At 49.3% G+C, this 22,956-nt stretch overlaps 1 protein-coding gene and 1 pseudogene across 1 annotated transcript in view; one reads left to right on the top strand and one right to left on the bottom strand.

Annotated features, from left to right (window-relative positions):
* LOC147751686 (dihydrofolate reductase-like) overlaps nucleotides 1-20,937 on the bottom strand; it is a 111,564-nt gene extending 90,627 nt beyond the window's left edge. Inside the window, exon 1 of the mRNA XM_086939155.1 lies at nucleotides 20,738-20,937. The gene's annotated coding sequence lies outside the window, so the exon portion shown is untranslated. The remainder of the gene's footprint in view (nucleotides 1-20,737) is intronic.
* On the top strand, nucleotides 2,246-4,030 carry LOC147751687 (uncharacterized; annotated as a pseudogene).
* Nucleotides 20,938-22,956: the final 2,019 nt, after the last annotated feature.

The raw sequence follows: 22,956 nt of genomic DNA, 5'->3' as shown, positions 1-22,956 counted from the left end.
AGCAAGCTACTCCTGAACCCAAGATCAGTGGTTTATCCAGTACTTATTGTGATTAGTTATCTGCACGCAAACATCAATTGCATGCTGACCCCCGGTAACTTTGTGATAGATTATATTTTTACAGGTTAGGTGTGAACATTAGTCGGGCTATGTGGTTTCAGGTGAATGACAGGTGAGAAGGATAGTATGATCGAGATTAGGTAATGACAGGTTGCAGGGATACGTTTTTAAAGAGGAGGGGCTGTGGTCTATGTAATGAGGTATCAGCCAATTGCAGACTTACGATAGGAGTGATTAAGGCAGGCAGGAGTGTGAAGAGGCTACATTCAGAAATAGAAGACATGCAGACGATGGAAGGTCAGAAGATTGTCTCACTGAAAAAGAAAAGAGAGGAATCAAGGGGAAGTGAGGCAAGGTCGATTTGTTTTCATGCAGGGTTTTTGGAGTATAATAGGAGAAGGCTTTCTAGAATTAGGAAGCAATCGGGGAATGTAAACTGTAGAAAGAATCAACATTACGCATAGTGCACCACATCACGGTCAGACCTCTATAACGTGCAATTACAAGTGTACACAGCATTTAAATATTAAGAGCCTGAGTGGGCTGTGTGCCAAGCAAAGAGCTGTACTTTTAAACCTGATCTGGATTATTACAAACTTGGTTCAGGGTGTGTACGATGAGCAAGGGGAGCTGGCGCAGAATAAAGAAGAGGGTTTGATTTAAATATCTTCCCTCTCTAGTCTGTAAATACATGTTTTTCACTCACTCACAAACATGTGTTATTTGGCACTGGCTGAGACCATCTTGCCAATTCCCAGTCAGATTTATGCCCTGTCATCTAATCCCATCTAAGTGTACATTGCGTGTGTTGGTGCATGTGGCCATTATAGTATATACATTGTAATATAAGCAAAGCAGAGTAGAGAACATGTTTTAAGCTGCTGGCCTGTTCCTGTATACAAGATGGCAGTGATGGTGTTTTCTCAGACAGTGGAAGTGTATCACAACTGATGCAAGAAGGAGGAGACCTACACGGTCGAATGAGGGCAAATTAGACAAAGCTGCTATGGAAATTCTATTAGGTCTTTTTGCTACAAGTAGATCGTGTTAAGTGTTCCACTGCCACTTGGTGGATGGTGTGGGAGGAGGGGATCTGCAGTCTCGGTTGTTTAGTGTGAGAAGTCTTTTAGGTAACATCCTTTTGTCTCCTTCCTGTTTACTGCCTTTATCGCTGCTCACAGCCAGGTAGAGGTAGTTCACACCTTTTTGTGCCTCTGTTGTGGGTGCTCCACATTGGAGTCTACCCTGATGTGAAGGGCATCACCCCACACATAGGATGTGTACTGTGTAATGTCCGTAAGCGGTCTAGCTTACACACGCACCCCTACATCCACAGGCCAGGCGTGGCCTGCGGCGTGAAATAAAAGAAGGACGCGCGCTCGGGCACGTCACTTCCGACCAAGACACAGGTGTCGGTGCATGTCCTTACTGCTGAGCGTCCAGCCCCCGCGCAAGAGCGTGAGCCCAAACAGGCCCTTTGTGGCTCCCCCAAAGTCAGGACAGAACATTGGCGACGAGCGGAGGGGGCCCAACCCTCGCTCGCACACCTGTGCCCTTTCGGAGCGACCTGCTCTGTCCCGCGGTGCCTACCGCGTGTCTGCTGCTGGGTGCACCCTGCTACTTTGGGGCCTGCGTGCCTGTCTGTGCCTCTGCCTTTGGGCCATATCACCACCCCTGGAGCAGGGTGGAGGGACCACCTGGGCCACAGCACCTCCCCTGGAGCGGGGTATAGGAAGCGGCGCTGAAGGGCGCGAAGCCGGCCCGTCTTCCGCGACTCCCTGCCGTTCCCCACGCATCTCGCGTGAGTCACGGACCGACGCAGCACCCCGCATTTGCTCACGCATTGCGCGTGAGACACAGAAAACGCCCGGAAAAGACTCCCACAGTGCATGGGTGCTGTGGACTTCAGTGGAGGACGTGCCCACTACGCCCTAGAGTGCCCTCTCACAGTGACCGGCGGCAGAGTAGCCTCCAGACCAGCCCGCTACGTTCACACACCGCCTGGAACTGACGTCACCCGGGAAGGAACACGTCCTGCAGCGTGCCTACCACGAGGCATCCCAGAGGCCTACGGATATCGCGACGAAACTGAGGTGAGCTACTCAGCTGCCACGTGGCGTCGCGGAGCCAGGGAAGGGAAATAGTCAGGAGGGACCCACTGACACCACCCAGTCATACCACCACCATGGCGGACGAAGACGCGCCGGCGCCAGTCATCAACATCCCATTCCAGCATGCCGCCACAGGGGTGCTACCACCATTCAGCGAAGCGGTAGACCCGCCTACGGCCTCCCCCAGATGGAAGATATGGCTTGAAAGGTTGAAAAATTACTTTGTCGTGACGAGGGAGACTGACAAAGCGGTGAAATGGTCGCTTCTGCTACACTATGCGGGCAATGAAATATTTAGACTGTTCAAGCACCTGCCCAACACAGGGCCAGCGGACGATTATGACGCAGCGGTCGCTGCTTTGAACGGCCATTTTGACCCCCAACTAAATGTAGACTTTGAGGTCTTCAAATTGGGACAAGCACGTCAGAGGGAAGGTGACACGATGGACCAGTTCCATGCCCGCGTCAGGGAGCTGGCTAGCTCCACCGACGAAGACCAACCAAAACCCATAAGACGGCAGATCATCCAAGGATGCCGAGACAAAACGCTGAGAGGGGTAATCCTACGCAAACCGGGTATATCGCTGGAAGACATCTTAATCCTCGCGAGATCTCATGAACTCTCAAGCGTCAGAGCCTCCGCCATGGAACAGGCACTACACCAGCCACAGGTCAAGACAGAGACCATTAAAGTGGAGCGGGCGGATGCAGTACGGTCCTAACCACGGGGACCACCGCAAAAAAAATATCGGAGGGATCCACCTAGAGAGCGATGTGGATATTGTGGGCATGAACCTCACGCGGCCAAGGACTGCCCGGCCCAGGGGAAAACATGTGCAAACTGTGGAATACCTAACCATTTTGCACCATTGTGCCGCAAAAGAAACACGTCAAAGACATTCAGAAAGTCACGGACGCCCACAAAAGCCGTCCGCCAACTATCACTGAACGGCACACCACCAGCAAGAGCAGAGAAACACCTGCCCACAGTGTACGACGACTCAGAGTCGGAGGATGAGGAGGCATACATCGTCTCATTTGCACGAGAGCTTAAACAGCGACAACGGCCACAGCCCACGTGCATCGTGCAGATGGCGGGAAATGAGGTCAAGGCCATAATTGATACCGGCGCCACCGTCAATGTGATGGGCCTGCAACAATTCAACAAACTACGCCCACGGCCCGAGGTAATGCCATCCAAGACGAGAATTTTTGCTTATGGAGCGGACACCCCATTACCCCTAAAAGGGAAAATAACAATACCAATCCAGGCTGATGAGTCACAGGTAATGGCAACGATCCATATCATTAACCGGGAGGCCGATACGTTGATAAGCAGTCACACAGCAGAAGATTTGAAACTTATAGCTTTTGCTAATCGAATAAGAGCGCATCAAGTGGATGAACTGTTGGCACGATTCCCCGAACTGTTCAAAGGCCTGGGCTGCATCAAATGTGAGCTCGTCAAGCTGCATATTGATAGATCAGTCACTCCCACCGCCTTGCGCCACCGTCGGATACCTTTCCACCTACGTCCACTGGTGGAGAAGGAACTGGAAAAACTAGAAAACCTGGGCGTCATCGAGAAGGTCACGGGGCCCACTCCATGGGTGTCACCCATGGTTATTGTAGAAAAGCCCAAGCAACCAGGCGCTATCCTCTTGTGCATCGATATGCGGCTACCGAACACGGCGATCCGAAGAGAGAGGCATCTAACCCCTACCATGGATGACATTGTCGCTGATTTAAATGGGTCGAAGTGGTTCTCGAAGATAGATCTAAACGCCGGATACCATCAGTTGCCCCTAGCGGAGGAAAGTCACTTCATTACCACCTTTAGGACCCACCTGGGGCTCTGACGTTACAAACGGCTGAACTTCGGCATTTCATCAGTGGCGGAGGTGTTCCAGAACACCATCCGAGAGCTCCTCTCAGGACTACCGGGAGTCATCAATGTCAGCGATGACATCCTGATACATTCTGCCACCGCATCGGAGCACCACAAGCACCTGAGGGATGTCCTAAAGAGACTAAGTACCCACGGAGCAACACTCCACAAAGAAAAATGTCAGTTCTTTCAGCCCTCAATAGAAGTCTTTGGTTATGTCTTCAACCAGGAGGGCATTCAGATTGATCCGAGGAAATCCAAGGCCATCAAAGACGCTCTAGCGTCGAAGTCCCCGACAGAAGTGAGAAGCTTCCTCGGTATGGCCACTTACTGTGGCCGATTCATACCGAACCTGGCCACCCGGAGTGAGCCGCTACAAGCGCTAACCAAGACAGATGTCCCGTGGCAGTGGGGCTCGAGAGAAGACGAAGCATTCCAGGGGATCAAGGATGCGCTCCTAGAGAAGGCCACACTTTCCTACTTCGACCCCAAGAAGCGTACGGAGGTGATCGTGGATGCCAGCCCGGTGGGTCTCGGCGCTGTCCTGACCCAAGAACACAAACCCGGCCAGTGGACGGCATTAGCTTTTGCCAGCAAGGCCTTAACCCCGACGGAGACCAGGTATGCCCAGATCGAGAGGGAGGTTCTCGCTATCAAGTGGGCCTGCGGCCATTTCCACCTATACCTACAAGGCCACCCGTTTGTAATGGTCACTGACCACCAACCACTAGTGTCCCTTTTCAAGGGAACTGCCCCCCACCCGCCACCTCGCATTGAACGTTGGGTGATACAACTGCAATCGTACGACATGGAAGTCACCTACCGCCCAGGGGCCAAAATTCCCGCGGACTATTTGTCACGCCATCCCTCACAACAAGTACCTGAACCAGCGGAGGACGACTGTGAGGAGTATGCTCAGTGGGTGGCCCACACATCATGCCCAAACAGTATGACAATAGAAGACATAAAGGAAGCCGCGACCACCGACAACGTATACCGGAGAACGATTCAGGCAGTCCAAGATGGATCGTGGGCTGAATATCTACGCCCGCCCACATCCTGGGTCGCGGAAGACAAAGAATCACTCACAAAATTCTGGCGAATACGGCACGAGTTGAGTGCCACGGACAACGGAGTATTGCTGAGAGGATCACGACTGGTCATACCCCACAGCCTGAGACACCGGGCGGTACAACTTGCCCATGGAGGGCATCAAGGCACGACGAAAATGAAGGTGCGCATGAGGGAGAAGGTATGGTTTCCGGATCTGGAAATCAGGGTGGAGGAATATGTGAAAAGCTGCATGGCCTGCCAGTTGACGAGCGACCTGGAGAGACCCATGCCAATAATCACGGAAGATGCCTGTACATCCCCCTGGACTAAGGTCAGCATAGATTTTGGAAGCTTCCCGGGAGAAGGACACACCCTGGTAGCCATCGACTCATACTCCAAGTACCCAGTAGTGGAGAGGGTTGTCTCCACTGCGTTTGCTCATGTAGGACCGGCATAGGAAAAGATCTTCTCCATGTTCGGCTACCCTTCGGAGATACGGAGCGACAACGGGCCGCCCTTCCAAGGGGCGGAATTTGCCACGTTCCTTACGACCAGAGGGATTCAACATCGCCGTATTACACCTCAGTGGCCACAGGCAAACGGAGATGTGGAGAGGTTTATGCGGACCCTTAATAAAGTATTCCGAATCGCTTTAGTGGAACAAGCGGATCCTGAGCAAAGGCTACACGAATTCCTGCGGGAGTACCGGGGCACCCCCCACTGCGCAACACAAAGGAGCCCATGGACCCTCATGTTCCAAGGACCACGGAGAGACCTCCTTCCCACTGCCCCGGGCTGGACACCACCCCCGGTCGACACAGAAGAAGTCCAGTCACAGCGACGACAAGGGAACCAACGTATCAGCATGCACAGGAGGGCCCATCCACAGAGCTTAAGCCTGGGGACCCGAGTGATTGTCCGGAACAGACGTCCCGGAGGGAAGTTCCAAACCCGCTATGAACCAGGCACGTGGACAGTTACATCAACAAAAGGCACCATGGTCACAGCCAAAAGAGGAGAAGAGGAAGTATCGCGAAACACTTCGTGGTTCAAAGCCCTCCCGCAGTAGTCCAGGCAGCGATCGGAGGCAGCAGGAGAGGATATCCAACCCAACGGGAAGGCGACTTCTAGCAAAGACCAACCCCCCAGAATGTCAAGCGGTAGAGCATGAATCCACAGCAGCGTCCCAAACACCGGCGGCTGCAACCAGAGACACTCATCAGACTAGTGAAGGCGGCAGGGGCAACGCCCGAAGATACTCTGTGTTCCTAACCCTGCACCACCACCAGGATCTGCTATCTCTTGAGCGCACAGCCGATCTTAACGCTGTCACGCTTCTCATCATCCCCAGCGGCCGCCATCAGACCAGGCGTGCACGCTGACCACGCCCACTTTAGGCCACACCCCCCTCTGGGTTAAATATGTGCATTTACAGGAAGCGCAGCAGACGAGCGCAGCGGGAGCGCCGTTTGCGCGCCGAAGGCGCGCCTAAGGCAAGCCCGTCTGCGCCCGTCCGCGACCAGCCGGGACCCCGGGCCACAAACCCTGGCTCCCACCCCACCCAGAGCAGGACCTACAGCTCGGTGGCCTTATACAGCATAGGCAGGACTGCCACTCCCCAGTGCTCCCATATCTTTGCTCCCACAGAGCTACCCGCCCGATGTTCGGGGTGCAAACACTCCTTCCGCAAATCCCCGTCGGCCGCGGCACAAACTTACCGTATGTACACGCTAAATTGCCGCTCCTTACCAAAACATAGCACACAGATTGCCATGCTGCTCGAGGAGCAAAAGCCAGACGCGGTTTTCCTGACAGAAACGTGGCTCACTGCTCACTCTGAGCCAGACGTGGTTCAAGCCTTACCCGTAGGCTACCATATCCTCAGAGTGGATAGACCGGTAGGGAGAGGCGGAGGTCTGGCGATCATATTGAAGAACCAGTACCGATGCCGTACTACAGCAGAAACTATCCCTGAGTGCGAGAGTGTAGCATTCTGCATAGAGTTCAACGCAAATAGCTCCTTCTCCGGCACCCTGATCTACCGCCCCCCTGAGCCTGTAAAAGTGTTCCATAGGTCTCTTCCAGAAATTATAGCGGAAATAATTCTTTCTTCCGCCAACCACACGATCCTAGGGGACCTTAATCTCCATTTCAATTCCCCCTCAGACCACATTGCTCAGGAATTACTAGATGATCTGGAAGCGCTCCAATTTTCCCAACTGGTTGCAGCCCCGACCCATGAAAAAGGCAATTTACTTGACCCTATATTTAGTAACTGCCTGGATCTAACTGTTGATCAACCCACCCCCCTTCCATGGTCAGACCATTTTTTGGTCCCGTTTACCTGGGTCAAACACAAAACCCCCCAGTTACCTCCCCAAGTCACCACCAGGAGGAACTGGTCAAAACTCCCATTGGAGTCCTGGCTGCATAACCTGGACTCCACTCGCCCGTCACCCTGCCTAGACCCCAATGTGGCAAACGTCAACTACGAAAGTTGGATCACCCACTTGCTAGACTCGATCCTCCCGCTTCGTAGATCCTCCTCGAAGAGACTACCCTGGTTCTCCGACTCTCTAAGACAGCTAAAACGCCTTTGCAGGCAACGAGAGAGAGCCTGGCGTTTAGACTTCCTCCCAGATAAAAAGGCTTCCTACAAAGAGGCGATCAAAGCCTACAGAGAAGGGATCAGAACGGCCCAGGCAACCCACTACTCTGAGAAAATACTAGAAGCGAAATCTAAGCCCAAAGAAATTTTCCAAATTATAAAGCAATGCTCCAGTGCCAACACGGCACCCCCTCCTAACAAAACTCAGGACCAATGCAACGAGCTTGCGGATTTTTTTCACAACAAAGTTCTAAAAACTTACTCTACCTTCCCAACTGCAGCCACAACCCCGGATGCGATTAATCCACTCCCCCCTAGACCACCTCTTCACCCAGACCAGCCTTCCCTCGAGCACTTCCCTCCTCTGGACCTCGACACTTTAAGCAAAGTGGCACGACAAGTCAAGTCGGGCTCTCCTTGTGATCCTGCTCCTCCAGAAATCCTGATGCAGGCAAGCAAAGCCACTCTGCCTTTAATCCTGGATCTTCTAAACACGTCCATATCCGCTTGCTCTGTCCCCACAGCTTGGAAGTAGGCCATGGTACGGGCGCTGTTGAAGAAACCCAGCCTAGACCCAGATGACCACTCCAGCTACCACCCCATCTCACTTCTCCCTTGGGCTAGCAAGGTGTTAGAGAAGTATATAAACGCGCAGCTGGTCCAGTTCCTGGAGGACCACTCTCTATTACACACATCCCAGACAGGCTTCAGACCGAAGCATGGCACGGAAACCGCCTTGTTAGCGGTCACCGAAGAAACTAGAAGGATACTGGACCAGGGAGGATCAGTGGCAGTGATCCTCCTTGATCTAAGTGCCGCCTTCGATACGGTCAGCTATACCACCTTGCTGGACCGTCTCTATAACATCGGAGTTTCAGATGACGCTTTAAGGTGGTTTGACTCCTTTCTGTCTGGGAGGTCGTTTCAGATCTTCGACGGAGAGACAGTGTCCTCTAGCAAACCCCTGAGCTGCGGAGTACCACAGGGCTCCTCCCTGAGCCCTGTATTGTTCAACGTGTACATGAGGCCGCTGGCGGGTGTTGTCGAACCATATGGCATTAAAATCGTGTCATACGCCGACGACACCCAGCTTGTGGTCTCGCTGGCCACTGAGAACAGCAGGCATTCCCCAGCCGATCTGCTAAAATGCCTAGAGGACGTTAAGAGATGGATGACCAACTCCTCCCTAAAACTAAACGGAGAAAAGACGGAGCTCATGCTCCTAGGCCCAACCTCTCCTGTGCCTTTCACTTCCTTGTGGCCCAGTGCACTGGGCCCCCCCCCACCCCTAAGGAAAGTGTTAAAAGCCTGGGAGTGTGGCTGGACAACAAACTCTGCTTCTCCACCCAGGCCACAAAACTGTCCGCCACATGCTTTGGCCTACTTAGAATCTTGAGGAAGGTTCTCCCGCTACTTCCCCTAGAGGCCAAAAAGGTGGCGGTACAAGGTCTCATCCAGTCTCGCCTGGACTCGAACAATGCCCTATACGTGGGGGCACCTGAGATGACCCTCCGAAAATTGCAGGTTGTACAAAACTGTGCAGCACGTACCCTGCTGAAAATTCCGCGCACCCAGTCAGCCAGACCTGCTCTAAAAAGTCTCCACTGGCTGCCAGTGAGGCAGAGAGTGGCCTTCAAGGCGCTGTGCTTGGCGCACCGCGCCTTCTGGAAAACGGGCCCAGCCATTAACAACGACCTTGTCATCCCCTACCACCCTAACAGGAACCTTCGGTCGACGGAGGCGTTCCTCGCCGTTGTTCCCAGAGTGAAGCGAGCCAGGTCTGGGGGTAGGCTGTTCTCTTTGAACACCGCCAGGCTCTGGAATGCTCTCCCCCTCTCACTCCGGTCCAACCCAGACCTCCTCTCATTCCGTAAAAACTTAAAGACACTGCTGTTTGCCAAATCCTATGTACCTTAGCTCCTTTTCCCATCACTTCCCTGCCTCAACTCAGCGCTTGGACGCCTACGGGCAGCAACCGCGCTTAACAAATATTTTTACAATTACAATTACAATTACAATTACAATCTGAGGCCCAACCCACCACCGAGCCAGAAACTGAAAGACTATGCCTGTCTGCTGAGACCCTGAGCCTGTCAACAAGGGACACGCAAGTACCCAGGCATTTCGTTTAACATGTTATAAGACTGAGTCTGTTTCTTCTCATCTGTTTGAAAAAAAAAAATGGTATAGTTGGATAGGGATGTAATGTCTGTAAGCGGTCTAGCTTGCACACGCACCCCTACATCCGCATGCCAGGCGTGGCCTGCGGCGTGAAATAAAAGAAGGACGTGCGCTCGGGCACGTCACTTCCGACCAAGACACTGGTGTCGGTGCATGTCCTTACTGCTGCGCGTCCAGCCCCCGCGCAAGAGCGTGAGCCCAATCAGGCCCTTTGTGGCTCCCCCAAAGTCAGGACAGAACATACTGCAGAACACACTAGAGGTAACTGAAACAGAACCCACCGAAACCAGTTCTTCTGACCGTGGATTTCTAAAAAAAGTACATTCAACAACCCAGAGCTGCAAAGAAAAACAATGCTGCATGTTGTGGACTTTCTCTCATGCCTCCCAAAAATGTATAATGTTACGTGCTAGTGCACACTGAAAACAGCCCGACTATCACACCAAGAAACCCTATGTCTGCAACTAGTTTCCACAAGCCATAGCTCCCACTAAAATGTTCAACCTATTTCTCTCACATGTCCAGAACAAAAAATCCACACAAAACAAGAGCACGCAAATAGTATGCAAAGCACCTCTAATATCTGGAAAAATAAACAACTTGCTGTACCATCCACTCATCGCACAAGCATAGTATTAAACAATTACATTTTGCTTATAGTAGGTCCCGAGGTAAAACGCTTCTAGTTTATGTGTGAATATTATCTCTGTGTAAATGGAATAGAAACACCTTAGGATGACTTTTGCCTCATATTCTTGAAAGCCGTGTTTTAAATTTTCAACATGAAGCAAATTTTCCAAAATACTGTTCATCGTGGAAGACCACCGAGACAGTGATTAACTTCTAACTGCCCCCCCTTTTTTTCACTGGCACTTTGGTTTAAAATTGGAAGACTTTTCAGAGTAAGCACCAAAGGAATATTTGCATTGCATAGCTCTGGAGTTTATCCTATTTTAACTCACGTTTTTTTGTTTGCACTGCTCTTATTCACAAAAATTTCATAAACAAGCAAAAAATCCCTTTTGCACTTGTCTTTCCCTTGTGAGAATCTATGAGAGGATACAACTTAACCTCCTTGCTGCTCCCTAATGATGAAGCGAGAGTGGGAGACAGTTGTTTGGAAACCCAGATGATGACACTGGGCACTTAAATGTGTAATGATGGGATACCAAATATCCTGAGGTGGTTGTTGCCTGCCTTTTCATTTCTGTTTTCTGCATCTTCTTGATTTCTTTTTCTTTTTGATAAAGAACAGTGGTATCCCCGCTTTTAAAAAAACCTACGCTCGACCCTGCCTGCCTTTCTAACTACCGGCCAATCTCCCTGCTCCCTTTTCCGGTTAAAATTATGGAAAAGCTGGTCACCCGTGCTCTGTCCAGTTTCCTAGAAGGGAACAGCTGGTTGGATGAGACGCAATTCGGCTTCCGCCCAGCACATGGGACGGAATCCGCGTTGGTGACCGTGTTAGACAACCTGCGGGCGCGAGTCGACAGTGGTCGGGCAGCATTCTTGGTGCTGCTCGACATGTCGGCCGCGTTCGACACGGTCAGCCATCCCACCCTGATTTCTAGGCTGGAGGAATGCGGGGTCAGGGACAAGGCCAGGGATTGGTTAATCTCCTACTTGGACTGCCGTCAGCAACGGGTTTCATTACCCCCCTTCAGTTCGGAGGAACGGAGAGTGGGACAAGGAGTACCTCAGGGCTCGGCCATCAGCCCCATACTCTTCAATGTCTACCTCCGCCCCCTGGTCCAGCTCATTAAAACCTTCGGTATCTCTGCATTTAATTATGCAGATGATACCCAGCTGGTCTTCTCTCTGGAGGGACAGGACGCAGTCACACTGGAGACTTTTCATCGGTGCATGCAGGCGACAGCGGAATGGCTCCGGCTGAACTCGTTACAGTTCAACGGAACTAAGACGGAGGTTTTACATTGCTCCACTGATCGAATTCCTCGCGACCTCCCAGTGGACTTCTGGCCTCCGTCCTTCTCAGAGACGGTGTCTGCGGCACAATCAGCGCGCAATTTAGGCGTCACTTTTGGGCCTAACCTGCAGTTGGATCTACATGTGAATAAGATCTCGTCAACATGTATGATGCTGATTCGTATGCTGCGCAAGGTCCTTCCTCTCCTCCCTGTGCAAGCCAGACCAGAAGTAGTGCGTTGTACCATCCTAAGTCGACTTGACTATTGTAACGCACTACTTCTGGAGGCCCCGGTAACACTCTTGGGCAAGTTGCAAAGGGTGCAAAACATCGCTGCTAAACTCGCCCTTTCTCGCCCTTACCATAGTTCTTCTACGGCAGCACTGCGAGAACTTCATTGGCTGCCAGTTCATCTTCGGGTGCGCTACAAAGCAGCATGTATTGTGTTCAGGGCTATTCACGATCTGGGCCCCATTCCTTTGCGGCGAATGTTTGCCTGGTACTGTCCATCGAGAGCCTTACGCTCTTCGTCATCCAGGCTATTGGTAGTCCCACGATTCCAGAGAGTGAGGATGGGGGGCCGCTCTTTCAGAGTAGCGGCAGCCAAACTCTGGAACTCTCTGCCTATATCCTTGAGAAGCCTTGGAGATCTCCTATCCTTTAGAAAGGCTTTAAAGACTCATCTTTTTCCTAGGATAGGCTGAGCTACTGTTTTCATTGAGTACGGGTCAAAGCGCCAGGATGCCCTTGGTGGTGACAGGTTGCGCTATATAAGTATGCCACAATACAATAATAATGTTGGGCGTTCTTAGACTCAATTTCTGAGGTATGCGGTATACTAGACCACGGATTCTATTTGTTTTTGACATCGTGGAAGATAGACATCTTCCACGATGAACAGTATTTTGGAAAATTTGCTTGGATGGGAACCAAATGATGAAGCATGCCACCAAGTAGGTTGGTGGGTGAGGGTTCCTCTACAATCCTAACGGGTTCCCTGCAAGGGAGACTGTTTTTCTGATGGCCCTGATGACTGGGTTATTTAAAGCATAGCTTGAGTTTGTTCTCTTTGCTTGTTGAATCTCAAATTAGGAAAGACGAATGAGCGCATATGTTCTCTCCTCTCTCTCTTCCCTTTGTTGATGAGGATCGAACATTTTCATGAGGAAGGTTGTGGACATCCTTAAGCTTAAAGGTTTGGCTGGTGAGAGTTGAGAATGCAAATTTGTAGAAAAGAAAGTCACATTTTTGGGTCATGAGATCACTGATGTTGGCATCAGTCCAAAAATGAAGTTGGTGGAAGCCATTGTTAATGCTCCTTTCCACAGAAATAAGGAAGGACTACGATGCTTTCTTGGTTTAGCCAAATTTTATGCAAATTTTGTGGGGAATGTTTTGCACAAAATGCATAAAATTAGGTCCTTAATGAAACACAACTCTCAATGTGAATGAAGATTGCCAGTGGTTGTTTGTTGTAACCAAACAAGCCAAACAGAAGGGTTTTGCAGAGCATCAGCGAGGGTTGCTCGTTTATCCATGGGATTGCATGATTTCATGTATGTGGTACAATATTTACCTGGCACTAAGAATGTAAATGCCAATTTTCCTAGTAGAATGTCATTACCGCTAAAGGAATTTGACCAAGACCAATAAAGTGACTGTTCTGTTGCTGGAAATTTTGCACAGGAATATTCCTGCTGTATACAGAAGGAGGAATTGATGGAGGCATGTATCAAGGATGACACATTGATGGAAGTGAAGAACAGGATTATAAATGGCTTGGGAATGGTACGCAGGAAGGAGTGGGATGGTGATTTGAAAGCTTTTTGGGAGGAAAGAGACAAGCTAAGTGCTTGTGATGAGTTCATTTGCGGAGGGGAAAGAGTTTTTCCCCTCCATCCTGTACAGAATAAGTTGATTATTATTGGACATGAAGGACATTCAGGTATTACTAGGACCAAACGCAACATCAAGATGTTGTATTGGCGGCTGAAAGTGGATCTTGAGATTGAAAGGTTTGTGAGGACTTGCGTAGACTGTGAAAATGCTGACAAATTTTTGAAGACTCTCAACCTGCCTTTATCTTCAATTGGTAGTCCCAATGTACCCTGGGAGGAGGTAGCATTATACATTACGGGAGCTGTTACATGTAAGGATGGGAAATGCAGGTATGTCATTGTGTTGGTGGATTTATTCACCAGATGGATAGAATTGGGAGGGGTGGACAAGGTAGACACGGGCACTGTCATTAATTTTTGGAGGACCCTTTTCTTAGAGACTAGTGGAACTGCAGCTTGAAATAAGAATAATTTCAGTGCTTTGTATTTGACTTGTGAGGGACATCTAGTAACAACTAGTTGAACTGCAGCTCTTTGTAGAATTATTTTGATATTGGATACTATAATATTCACTGCCCACTGCTAATCTCGTCCTATAATACTTTACAGGGCCTTTGGTTGGGATTGATTTTTTGCCAATAACTGTGCTTGGGGTGGTCCTAAGAGGATGTGACCACCACGAAGTTCAACAAGATGTGCTTTCTGTTTATGCACTTTTGTCAAGGCATATGCTTGGTCCTCCCCCTAGGTTAGGGGGGACCCCAAAATCATCACCTCTCTCATTGCCTAATGTTTTCATTGAAAAAGTTAACTTTTGTGAATTGGTTATATGCTTTTTAGCATGTAAAATTGCTTTATCAAAGCATCTGAGGCTGTTGTTTGTTTAGCTGCTACGCTACGTGATTAAGTTCACTTTATGTACTGTGCTAAACTAGGTATGCTCCGTTAGCATAGCGTAGTACTATGCCCAGGGTTAGTAAGTATACCAACTTTCCCACCACCTCACATATCCTGCCCACATTTTCTTCTATAACAGACAGCTGCATGTGCAGAGATATTTGCACATGTGGTGGAGCTTGCTGCACAGAAAAGATAGGATTGGAGGAGTAACACACATTAGTGAATAGCATTTTGTAGTATTACTCATGTACTACAAAACGCAGTTTATAAATAGACCTCGATAGGGTCAGATGTTGCAATTTTCACCTCAATTCTCAAAGAAATTGACCATCAAATTAAAATATTTCCAGGAAATTCTCAATCAGCACTCATGAAGCTCAACAGACTTATTCAGGGCTACCTACTATAGTTGGCCATCCAACTAATGATTGGGTGCGAGATAAAGGCTTTTTCACCTCAGTCTTTCCCACATCTTTATTGCAATAGGTCTTCCAATGTTCTTGCCTTCTTTTTTTATATTAAATTTCTTGTTTCACCTTGTTTCCAGCGGTTTCCATCTTTCCTACCATCTATTCTGTCTCTTAGCCCTTTTTGCTCTTCTTTATTATAGCTTTCCAGCTGTCTTCATTCTTTCCATCTCTCTTACAACTTTCCTGCCTTCCTACTTTTGCTCATCTTTCTGTCCTTTTCTGTCTTTCACCCTTTCTTTCCTTTCTTGTTGATGCCTGTTTTGCTCTTTTTCTTTCCTTACTTCTTTCTAATCTCCCTTCTCTATGACTTTTCCTTCAAACCACCAATCTATAAAGTGCTTCTTTCTTGCTTCCCTGTCATTTTCCAACCATGCACCCATTCATCTTTCTCTCCAACCTTCTCTCTTTCATCATCCATCCATCATCCTTCCCGTTTTCTTTTTGATTTCTTCCTTCTTCCATGCATCCACCAATTCATTCTTATTTCTCTTAAGCCATCAATCCATCCTTTTATCTACCAATACTTCCTTTTCTATCCATCTGTTCTCCTCTCCATCCACCCATTCTTTCTTCTGCCCATGCCCTGTTTTTTCTGTCCATCTATGCTTCCTTCTTTCATCCATCCATCCCTTTCTTCACTCCTTCCTTCTTTCCACACATTCATCCATCATAATCTCCACCCATCCTTCTCTCCACCCTTATCGATATTCTATGAATCTATTATTCTTTTCCTTTCTGCTCTTATGTTTCATTTGTTCCTCCACCCCATGGCTCCATCATAATATCCTTGTATATTGGTATGTCTAAGCTCCTGTTTAGCGACCAGCATTTTCGATCAAACTCAAAGGAACTATCAACAACAATTTTAAGGTTTAATGTCACCACAACTACTCACTGAAAGCTACTCCGGCACAAGATGTTAAAGAGGTGCATTGTTGATGCCCTTGAAGCAGCCCCCAATTAACACAAACTGGAACTTATTCCTACTAAAACAGTAAGAGCTATGAAACTGTGCAAAATACTTACTAAATTTGCTACTTTCACATTGGTTTAAATTAAAGTCAGATGAAATGTATTACTTTTATGCAAAGCAGCCAGTACAGCAGGACTAGAGATGAAGAAATGTAAGAAAAACAAGCACTGTCAAAGCCAATCGTTCTGGTGTTGACTGCCAACCTTTTATCTTTGTGAATGTTTGTTGTGTTGTGATGTTTGTAAAACACTATCCTGGGGAGCTGTCAGGCCCTTGCCAATATAAAAAAATAAACATTGGCTAAAAATACAAATCTTGTTTGGCCTCTCAAAGCACTCTTTGCTATAGCAGCACCTAGTACTAATGGAACCTACTTTGTATGGCTGTGCCCTTTGGAAAAGAGCAGAATGATGGTACTCACTTTGAGATGAGCCATTGGCTGAAGTTGGCAGACCGATTGCCCCATGTGTATGCTGGTGGGGGGAAAGTGTGAATGACTCAACAAACCAAAGGAAGAGGCTCGGGCTGGCTGAAAGCCTGTATTAGTAAGAATATCATATATAATTGTAGCAAAATCAAAAGGTCTTAAGTATCACCAGACCTAAAAAAAACTAAGGGAAAAGGTTTTCTGCATCTATGCACTCAGGATCTGGATTCATATCCATATAACCATCAGAACCGGCGCCGACTGAGGAAAGAGCTGAAGACGCAACACTTCAATAACGCTCCAGGTCAACATCTTTCGATGGGCTGACTTTAGAATCCCACCTCACTCTCTACATAAACAATTCTGAATGCTAACAGTGGCTTTGGCTCTCTAAAGTAATCTGTCACTCTTGGAATATTCGTGCTTTGCAAATACCCAAATAGGAACATCAAAGCAGTGGTACTTGTGTAATGGCTATCAGAGCCTTCACTGCATATTGAAATATGCACATACTATCAAAAACTGCATACATAGATATCATATGTTTTACTGTATATTTAAAGGTAATACAGCTTAGACCAAGGTTCAATAACAAGTACCATGGGCCTAATGAAAAACAAATCAATGATAACAAATATTGGGGCAGGTTTACAATCACTTTGCACTGCTGCAAAGCCACATTTAGTGACTAAACGCAACATAAAATATTTACTTTCCAACGCTAAGAATGTTTTGCAGTGGAATGTTTCCTTCCCTAAATGTTGTGCAAATATCACTTTGCAATGGTTTGTGCGACTTTAAATCAAGGGGGCTTTCCATGATGATACTTGGGTGTTCCCACAGTAAACTACCCTATATGGTTTATGATATAAAGTTAGATCTACAAAGATTGTTAGAGCTGACTTTGTGTAAAAAATAACATCTCCTTGAAACGGGTGGTAAGTGGAAGAAATGTTTACATTTCTCAAAATATTTCAGTCACTGGTTGTCTGCGCATTACAGCACATATCCAAAATGTGAAATGTTAAAAAAATACATTAAAAAAAATGTCTAATCATAGCCTTTTTGTACTGGAAGGATACCGTTCCACTACAAAAACTATGCCACGGACACATAATTGCACTGCATAGCAAAGGTTTGCGCTAGATTGCTTGTCTGTGCACCAGCACAGGGGAAGAGAGCCACAGTAGGCCATATTGATTGTGGCTCTGAGCTGCTTTCCCTCCCTAAAGTAATACAGGGCTGAAACTCTGGCTGCCAAACTACAATCGTCGCCTTCCTGACGGACCTGGCTGACTGCCTCCTCGGCACCTGACATCGCCATAGCCATTCCGGAAGGCTACAAGATCACCCGCAAGGACCGCACCAACGAAATAAGAGGAGGAATATTCATCGTCCACAGAAGCACTCTCATAATCTCGACACACAGTGACGACGCCCTCTGCACCACCGAACACCTGCACTTCCAGATCCACACTGATCCCAACACCACCCTCAGCGGCACCCTCATCTACAGACCCCCCCCGGACACCGACCGCAGTTCAGCGACTCCCTCAGCGACCTCGTCAGCACACACGCCCTCGCCTCCATGGACTATATCCTCCTTGGGGACCTGAGCTTCCACCTCGAGAACAACAACAAAGCCAAATCCTCCACTCTGATCGACAACCTCGGCAACCTTGGACTCAGACAACTCGTCACAACACCTACACACTCCGCCGGCCACATGCTTGACCCCATCTTCTCAGCGAGCACCCTCGTCTTCTTCGACCACACCACCAAACTCCACTGGACCGACCACCGCTGCATCCACTTCACCTTCCGGAAACCCACCACACACCACCGCACCCAGCAGATGCCCCACCGCAGCTTGGGCAAGATCACTGAGGACCAGCTAACAGCTGCCATCGCCAAGGGCCCACCCGCAGACCCAACCGACCCCAACACCGCAGCTCGCAACCTCAAACAATGGATCAAAGACTACGCCAACACCCTCGCTCCGCTCAAGAAACCCCCAAACACCCACACCAGCAAGAGAGCCAGCTGGTTCACCGAAGACCTCCAGGCCTCCAAGCGAACCTGCAGAAAACTAGAAAAAAATTGGACCCGCGAAAGAACACCAGAAAGCTACACAGCCCAAAGGAACGCCACCCGCTGACAACACCAACTCATCAGATCCGCCAAAAGGACCGCCTTCAGAGACCGCCTAGACAACAACGCACACAACAGCAAAGAGCTCTTCAGCATCGTGAAGGAACTCTCCAACCCCAGCTCCAACACTAACGACATCCCTCCATCACAAGACCTGTGCGACTCATGGCCACATTCTTCCATCGCAAGATCGCAGACATCCACGACAGCTTCAACGCCGTCACCACCCCGGCAACAGCTGACACCCCCGCTCCCACGACTACCACCCGTACCAACCACCTGCTCGCCTGGACCAACATCAACGACGACGACACCATCAAGATCATGAACACCGTCCACTCCGGATCCCCGGAGGACCCCTGCCCACACCACATTTTCAACAAAGCCAGCAGAACCATTGCACCCCACCTCCGGAAAACCATCAACATCTCTTTCGAGACAGCGACTTTCCCGGAGAGCTGGAAGCACGCAGAGATCAATGCCTTACTAAAGAAACCTAAGGCGGACCCCAAGGACCTCAAGAACTTCCGACCCATCTCCCTGCTCCCGTTCCCGGTGAAGGTCATCGAAAAGGCCGTCAACAAACAACAGAACGTCTGCCTCCCCACCTTCCGCTACGAAGCCACGAGATCATCTGCGGCGTACCCCAAGGCTCATCTCTCAGCCCAACGTTGTTCAAAGTCTACATGGCACCACTCGCCATCGTCCCCTGACAGCACGACCTAAACATCATCTCCTATGCCGACGACACCCAGCTGATCCTCTCGCTCACCAAGGACCCCCACACCGCCAAAACCAACCTCCACGAAGGAATGAAGGCCGTCGCCGACTGGATTAGGAACAGCCTACTGAAGCTGAACTCGGACAAGATGGGGGTACTCATCCTTGGCTCCACCCCTTCTGCCTGGGATGACTCCTGGTGGCCAACGGCACTAGGAGCACCCCCTACACCCACCAACCATGCACGAAATCTAGGGGTCATCCTCAACTCCACACTCTCCACACAAAGCAGGTCAACGCTGTCTCCTCCTCATGGTTCAACACCCTCAGCATGCTTCGCAGGATCTTTAAGTGGATCCCCACCGAAACTAGAAGGACGGTCACCCAGGCGAAGGGTCAGTAGCAGACTGGACTACGGCAACGCACTCTACGCAGGAGCCACGGCCAAACTCCTGAAACGACTCCAACGCATCCAGAACGCCTCCACTCGCCTGATCCTGAACATCCCCCGCCTGCACTGGCTCCCCGTCAACAAGAGGATCACCTTCAAGCTCCTCACCTATGCACACGAGGCACTCCACAACACCGGGCCAGCATACCTCAACAGAAAACTCAGCTTCTACACCCCAGCCCGCCAGCTCCGCTCCGCAGACCACGCCCTCGCCGCCGTCCCCCGTATCCGAAGAGTGACCGCCGGTGGCAGATCATTCTTCCACCTCACTGCCAAGACGTGGAACACCCTCCCCATCCGCCTACGGCAGAACCAAGACCTTCTAACCTTCAGGAGACTCCTCAAGACCTGGCTCTTCAAACAGTAGCAGCATTCCCCACCCAGCCCCCCTATCGCCCTGAGACCCTCACGGGTATGTAGTGCGCTTTACAAATGCTATGATTGATTGATTGAATGCGCTTTTTTTCTAATAAATGTATCTGTCTTTTTCATAATTTTTAGAATTGCCTGCACTCTTTTTCTTAACCAGACGGTAGCTGGAGACCCACATCTCGGAGAAAGGGTCGCACTCGTTTTTTTTTCGTTTTTTCATATTTATTTTATTTCAAGGCATAAATTAGCAGCAGTAAAATCAACCCAAGCGCTTTCGCTCTGTCACCATCATCATGGTAACGAGGCGCCGAGTGAGCTGGGGTTACTGCCTCCCTTTGCATGGAAATGAAGTGGTGTGGAGAAAGACAGATTGTCACCCTGATCTAAACGTGAATATTTGCATACAATTTATTAACTCCGAAAGCATCCATTTCACATATGCCAGGCAGCATATCAACCTCAATTCATTTTAATTTTCAGCTTGAATTAGTGCAAGTTTGTTACCGGCAAATCTTTCAGAACTGTGCCGAGCAAGCACAGCAGCAAACTCGTGTAAAATGAGTCACTTTCACTAGTTTAGTCCGCAAAGCATAGAATATTTTCTTACCTGACACTCCAAGTCTGGGTCCCAGCACAGAAATGCCAGCTAGCTCAGGCTGCTCGCGGATCTTGGAGGACCTGTCCCCAGCGGAACTTAAACTCCCAGGCCCTCCTCGCCACGTGACCTGCATGTCTAATGCAGCCCTAAGAAAACAAAAGCCTCGCTGTCCCAGGAGGTGCCTGCCCTTGCAAGAGGCGCTTGTGTCCCCGCCGCTCCACCGTGTGGGAAGGCAAGTCATACGGCCTTTTCAAAATGCCATATCCAATGCATTCTCCGTCTTTCTTTCATCTTGTAGTTGACTCGCAAAACACGGATGTCTATATAGAGAAACTATCCTGCTATTTTTAGCTTTCACTGTACACTGGCAGTCAGGCATCCCACGCATATCCAATGATGTTTACTGAGTCAATGGTTCAGAATGTGTATTCCTGCAAATTTCCGCCAGCAAAAAATGAAGAAGAATCGTCTTTTCGACGATATGAAACTCATGCTAAATGCACATGGTGACATGTTCACGCTCTGGGTTTGATTTCGAGCTGAAGCATGAGTGTGAATGATGCCTTGTGCTACCTTTAGGCCATGACTGCCACGCGCTCTCATGGTGGTTCGCTGTAGAAATCTATTCATTACTCTGATTTTTTTCGGGGGCTTCATTCCCCGTTCCTGTTTTTGTAAGTTTGTCATTCACACTTGTGCTGCGATGTCGCTCATTAGGGCGAAACATGTAAGTGCAATTCATACCAAGGATGCTCATGGCTATTGCATAGACTATACATAACAGTCTATGCAATAGCCATGAACATAACCTATATCTGTTTTGTGTATAAAGTTGACATTATAGATGTAAATAATGTCCAGTTATTAACCTAGGCTCTGGAAGAAGGGCCATTAAAAAGGTAGGGGCGCTATCTGACACAGGGCCTACTCTTTTGAGGGCGCTGCGCAACACCTGCTTAACATATTTATAAATTCATATGGCACAGAAGCAGTTAGCCTGGTTTTTGTGATATATTCTCGATAAGGCAGGTAACGTCAGCAGCCACTAGGTGTGGGTTATGGCCAAAAAAGGGCCCCACATCACGTTTGTTTCCTAAAGACCACATCATCTAGCAAGCGGCGCCGGCTCTTGCTCGGATAGTGCTCTGGGCGGAGAGATACGAGGCGCCCTCCCTGCTGAATACAAGGAGGCAGCAAGGGGCCCGTTGTGTGTGCGTACAGCATTGACTGGCCCTGAACACAAACACACAAGCACCTTCACTTCCCCGCCCCTACCTCCCCCACAGACTAGCTCCATCATGCTGATTGTTTGTTGGGGTGTGAGGGGGAAGCGAGGTGTAGATGTATGGCTGCAGGAGGTGAGAGGGAGATGGGAGGGCAAGGAAGGAGACTGAGAGTGTTAAAGCAGGGCATGCACCGTGTTAAAACAGGGCATGCACCGTGTTAAAACAAGCATTGGCAAAGCCAATAGGTCTCCCTTATGCAAGAGCAATTGGCTTTGCCAATGTGTTATAGCAGTGTTGTACACCAGTGAGGCTGCTGTTCAGCATGGCTACAAGTTAATGGCGAAGAGGAGAGTGTCACAGAGTGGAATGGCGAAGAGTGGAATACAGTGTTATAGAATGGAGAGGCAGTGAGTGTCATGTTATGGAATGGCAAAGAGTGGAGTTGCGTCAAGTGGCGTACAGTGGAGTGTCATAGAGTAGAATGGTGTAGAGTGCATTGCCGTACAGTGTTGCGGAGTATAGTGGCATAGAGTGCAACAACCTAGAATTAAGCAGCATAGAATTCAGAAGTGTGCAATGCACCATTGTAGAATGCGGAGGTGTACATTAGAGAGTTGCATAGTAGAGCACGGTGGCATAGAGTGCAGTGCTGCAGAGTGCAGTGCTGCAGATTGAGGTACCAAAGAGAGGAGTGGTACAGAGTAGAGCGCCGTACACTGGAGTGTTGCGTGGTAGAGTGTTGGTGAGTGCAGTGGTGTGGAATGATGCAGAGTAGAGTGCCATAGAGTGCATTGGTGTAGAGCAGGGGTACTCATAGTACGGCCCGCAGGCCGCCAGCGGCCCGACAAGCCTTTCTTGGCGGCCCACGGACCTTGGAGACATGTACCAGTTTAAAAAAAAAAGTCAAGTGTGTCAGTAAACACCGCTGGTTGCAGCAGCCTGGACTCGGAGAGGCTCACCTCTATGGGGGCCAGGGGATTCCAGCCATTGAGTGGAGCTGCA

The sequence above is a fragment of the Lissotriton vulgaris genome, chromosome 1_1 (assembly GCF_964263255.1).
Source record: "Lissotriton vulgaris chromosome 1_1, aLisVul1.2, whole genome shotgun sequence".
Taxonomy (NCBI): domain Eukaryota; kingdom Metazoa; phylum Chordata; class Amphibia; order Caudata; family Salamandridae; genus Lissotriton; species Lissotriton vulgaris.
The sequence above is the reverse complement of the archived record's forward strand: the minus strand, read 5'-3'. Positions and strand labels throughout refer to the sequence as shown.